This window comes from Mesoplodon bidens, assembly GCF_964165515.1.
Source record: "Mesoplodon bidens genome assembly, contig: HAP1_SCAFFOLD_92, whole genome shotgun sequence".
Classification (NCBI taxonomy): domain Eukaryota; kingdom Metazoa; phylum Chordata; class Mammalia; order Artiodactyla; family Ziphiidae; genus Mesoplodon; species Mesoplodon bidens.
This window is the reverse complement of record NW_027672608.1, coordinates 1,506,385-1,512,119: the sequence shown is the minus strand read 5'-3', so window position 1 is coordinate 1,512,119 and position 5,735 is coordinate 1,506,385.

The window sequence follows — 5,735 nt, the reverse complement described above, 5'->3', positions numbered from 1 at the left end:
TTTGTTGAGACATGGATGAATCTAGAGACTGTCATACAGAGTGAAGTAAGTCAGAAAGAGAAAAACAAATATCGCATATTAACACATGTATGTGGAACCTAGAAAAATGGTACAGATGGACTGGTTTGCAGGGCAGAAATTGAGACACATGTGGAGAACAGATGTATGGACACTAGGGGAGGAAAGTGGCAGTGGGCAGGGTTGAGGTGACGAATTGGGAGATTGGGATTGACATGTATACACTGATGTGTATGAAATGGATAACTAATAAGAACCTGCAGTATATAAAAAAAATAGTGAGGGAAGCTGTGTATGTGGATAAGGTAGGAGGTATATGGGAGCTCTCCGTAGCTTCTGCTCAGTTTTTCTGTGAAGCTAACACTGATCTAAAAAAGTAAAGTCTACTAAAAATGTTGGTAAAACTGGTTTGGGAGAGAAGATAAAACATCCAATTTAAAACATACTAAGTTTGAGATGCCTAAAAGAGACACTTGTTGAGAGAGTGAAAGAGATACTGTTAACTCTGTCAAATAACACTGTTTGGTGTGTTAAATACTGTCATACTATTATTTAGTAGAAAATTTCCTATAAAAATTCTATGGATACTAAAAAGTTATTTTGATCAAAAAAATCACCTAATTATTTAATAAATAAATTGGTTGTTAATGGCCCATTTTATAATATAAGTCCTGGTGACCAGGTATATACTAACCTGTCTTCTTTTCTGTATTAAAAAAGCTAACAAGCACATTATTGTACTATAGTTTTGCATGATGTTGCCACTGGGGAAATGGTAAAGTATACACAGGAGCCCTGTGTGTTATTTCTGACAACTGCATGTCAATCAGTAATGATCTCAAAATACAGTTTAATGAAAAAAAAACAATTAACCAAAGAACAAGGGGATGGGTGATAGGTAATAAGATAAGGAAATCCTTTCTCTTTCTCTGTGAAAGAATTTGACCTTGGAATAGCATTTTAGCTCTGTTCCCCTGGTAACCACCCAAGAAAGTATGTCAACTGTGTTTCTGAACAATCTTATTTATGTTTCTGACTGCCTTGGTAACATGCTCAAAAGATTCATCAGCTGCATGATGAGGCAACATTGCTTAAGATAAAACTGACTCCTGATTGGTAAAGTGTATTTACACTGGGCAAGTCCCTTGCAGGAACCTTGGAAACTCAGCTGTTCTCATAGGCTGTTACAAGATACATTAGATCTGATAGGGCCTAGGGCTTCAAAGCCATCATGAGTCTTGCTTCCTTGTACCTGAGCTATCATTTGAAACATCTGAGGAGACAGCTGCTGAATAGTTGTATGCACCTCTGGAAAGACCACTCCCACTGAAGGGAAATATCTGACAAAGACCAGCTGGCACACTGCACTCCTTGTATCTATTCAAAACATAAATGAAACAATAAAATGGTGTGAAGCCAGCTGAAATTATGGCTGCTGGGCCAGAAGATACTTCTGGATACTTGGAGGATGTGGAGGATAATGGCCCCAAAGTTACACCTATCTAATCTTAGCTATATATTCTTGGATAGAAGGTATAAGATCTAAATTTTTCTGTATGTTAAGATGCATGGGTACGTTTATTAATCATAATTTTTTACCTTTACCTCTTGGGACAGAAAATGCTCACTTCAACTTAAAGACTATTCTCAGATTTGTCCTTCTGTGTGGGCCATTGTTACCTGGTGTCTGGAGGCCTTGAGAACACACAGAATCACATGCCTTATGAGCATAGTGCTTTAGACACAGGAGGAAATCTGTAAGGGGTATCTTGAAATCTTTACAAAATATATTCTATGCTAGCAAGAGATTAATATGCCACAATTTGCTAAGTCACATTTCTTGGGCTGATGTATTGCTGAGCCAAGAAATGAAAGAAAGTATTAATGTAATGTCATAAATAATGTGAATGAGAATAGAATAAGTGTGGATTACTTGTTAGAACTGGATCAATTTTAAATGTTTCAAAATATGTGCTCCTTAAACCTAGCCAATGATTTTAGCCCTATAGCACAAGATTAGATTTGGGTTTCAATGTTATTAATTGGTATAGGTATAATGATATGCAGTACTGATTACCATGCATGTTGTTATGTATTAGACAATTCATTAATTAAACCTCTTATAGGAAAAATTTTAAAGATGATGTAAGGATTCGAACCATGGGGATGACGTGCAGTGTGACCCATGAAGTCTACTGGTGGTAGAGCAAGCAGTGTGCTTCCAAGTGGGGTCATCTGAAGACACAAAGCTGTGCCACAGCTCTGGTACACAGCTGAGCAACGATGAACATAGCATATAGCGAGAATGTAGAGTCTGTGCTCAGGATAAATTTTTTTTAATTAATTTATTTTATTTTATTTATTTTTGGCTGTGCTGGGTCTTCGTTGCTGTGTTCAGGCTTTCTCTAGTTGCAGCGACTGGGGGCTACTCTTCGTGGCAGTGCGCTGGCTTCTCATTGTGGTGGTTTCTCTCGTTGTGGAGAACAGGCTATAGGCATGCGGGCTTCAGTAGTTGTGGCTTGTGGGCTCTAGAGTGCAGGCTCAGTAGTTGTGGCGCACAGATTTAGTTGCTCCGTGGCCTGTGGGATCTTCCCGGACCAGGGCTGGAACCCGTGTCCCTTGCATTGGCAGGCGGATTCTTAACTACTGTGTTACCAGGGAAGCTCAGGATAAAAGTTCTTAACAGCATGAAACAACTGAACTGAGTTTTATATCGTTTTTTTTTTTTTTGTGGTATGTGGGCCTCTCACTGTTGTGGCCTCTCCCATTGCGGAGCACAGGCTCCGGACGTGTAGGCTCAGCGGCCATGGCTCACGGGCCCAGTCGCTCTGCGGCATGTGGACCAGGGCACGAACCTGTGTCCCCTGCATCGGCAGGCGGACTCTCAACTACTGTGCCACCAGGGAAGCCCTTATATCAGTTTTGATATTAATTTTATCAATTTGAGTTTGATGAAATTCAGCCAGTCCTTTCAGAGGCATTCCCTACCTACAGAACCATTGTTTGACACACCTAAATTCACCAAAGAATGTTTAGGAGCAGTTACTGTGACCAAAAGGCTAAGGGATAGTTTAAAGCATCTAGAGGTTTAGTAAAATTTAATTTATGTTTGGGAGAATAAGAAAAATAGCTCTGATGGAGGACATCCCACATCACTGCAATTCCTGACTCCCTTCAGATCTGCTTGTGTCCTTTGGTACCAAGTAAATCATATTTCACAGAGACCTTGAAAACTGTGATAGTGACTTGAAAGAGACTTGAGCTGATACTTCACAAAAGAACATATACAAGTGGCCCATGAGCACCTGAAAAGGGTCTCAAAATCATTAGTCTTCAGGGAAATACGAATTGAAAGTACAATGAGATGCCATTATGCACTCAGTAAAAGGCTAAAATGAAAGAGATGACAGTGCCAAGTGTTAGTGAACATGTGGGAACTCTCCTGCATTGCTCCTGGGAGTGTAAAATGAGAAAACCACTTTGGAAAGCTAGTTAATAGTTTGTATAAAGTTAAACGTCACCTACTGTTATGGACTGAATGTTTGTGTTCCTCCCAAAATGCATATGTTGAAGTCCTAACCCCCAGTGGATGGTATTTGAAAATGAGGCTTTTGGGAAGTAATCAGGGCTAGTTGAGGTCACGAGGGTGGGGCCCTCATGATGGGATTAGGGCCCTTATAAGAAGAGATACTAGGGAGCTTGCTCTCTCTCTCTTTCCTGCACTCACAAAGAGATCATGTGAGCACACAGCAAGATGGCAGCTGCCTACAAGCCAAGAGAAGAGGCCTCAGAATAAACCCTACCTTGCTGGTGCCTTAACCTTACACTTCTCAGATCAGACTTCCCAGGTCTTTTTAGCCTCAAGAACAGTGAGAAATAAATTTCTGTTGTTTAAACCACCCAGTCTGTGTATTTTCTTATGGCAGCCCAAGCAGAGTAATACACCTACCCCACAACCAGTTGTTCTAGCCTTAGGTATTTACTCAAGAGAAATAAATCGATGCCCACCAAAACACTTGTGCACCAATGTTCATGGCAGCTTTATTCATAATAACTTAGAAACAATCCAAGTGTGCATCAACAGGTGAATGCATAAATACTGTTGTACATTTGTGCAATGAAATACTACACAGTGGGACTTCCCTGGTGGTCTAGTGGTTAAGAATCCACCTTACAATGTGGGAGATGTGGGTTTGATCCCTGGATGGAGAACAAAGATTCCACATTCAGCAGGGAAACTAAGCCCGTGCAGTGCAACTACTGAGCCTGCACGCCACAACTAAGAGAGCCTGCACACAGCAACTAGAGAGGAGCCCACATACCACAATGAAGAGCCCACATGCCACAACTAAGACCCGATGAAGCAAAAAATAAAATTAATGAAATAAATATTTTTAAAAGAATGTAAATTCTATTGATATTGGGTATTTTTTAAAAAAGAAAAAAATACTACACAGTAATGAAAAGAAGTATCGATACATAGACCATAATAAATTAATCTCATAAATAATATGTTGAGGGAGAGAAGTGAGACACAAAAAAGTACATACTATAAGATTCCATTTATATGAAGTTTTAGAACTGGCAAAACTAATATACAGCAAAAAATATCAGAAGAGTGGTTGCTTCTGGGTGGGTAGTTTTGAGTGGGAAGTAGTTTGAGGGAACTTTCTGGGATAATGAGAATGTTCCATGTTTTATTTGGGGTCAAACAAATTTATCAAATTTGACGAAAATGTACACTTACAAATCTGCATTTAAAAAAGAGAATAAATGAAAAGACAAGAAGCTTCATTAACATGACTGTTTCAAGTTGTTGTTTTGGCCAGTTTGTGATATTGTGATTTATAATAAGAAATATATATATGATCTTCAACCAGTTTCTAGCACAGAGCTCCCAAAACCCTTGGGATTTCCTAAGTGGTAAGAGAGATAAATGTGTCTTTTGATATTCATAACAAGCTCTTGTCAACCACACCAGACCTTATGTTAATGAACTAATTTTTGGAAAACACCTAAAGATGGGGGCAGGTTGCCAGGGAACAACCCATGTTATTAGAGGGTTGAAGTAGCCCCATCCCTGCTCCCCAATATCAAGGGAGGGAAGAGGGGCTGGAGAGCTGGAGATTGAGTTCAATCATCAATGACAAATGATTTCATCAATCATGCCTATGTAATGAAGCCTCTATAGAATCTCAAAATGACTGGGGTTCAGAGCGTCCAGGTTGGTGAACTTGTGGAGGTGCTGGGAGAGAGGTGCTGAGAGAGAGCAAGAAAACTCTGCATCCTTTCCCCATACCTTGTCCTATGCCTCTCTTCCATTGGGCTGTTTCTGTATTATATCCTTTTATAGTAAACTGGTGATTTGGTAAGCAAAATGTTTTCCTGAATTCTGTGAGCAGCTGTAGAAAATTAATCAAACTTGAGGAGGGGGGTGCATAAACCCCTGATTTATAGCCAGGTCAGAGTCACAGGCAACAACCTGAACTTGAGATTGGTGTCTGAAGTGGGGGTGGAATTTGGGGTGGTGGACAATCTTGTAGGACTGAAGCCTTAACTTGTGGCATCTGATATCATCTCCAGCTAGCCTGTGTCACAATTGAGTTAACAGCTTGGTGGTGTTAGAAAAAATACAGGTTGGACATTTAATGCGCCCTCCTGTGGATGAATATGGAGCAGAGCTGAAGACAAAGTTGACATCAGTGAGTAAGCCCAGT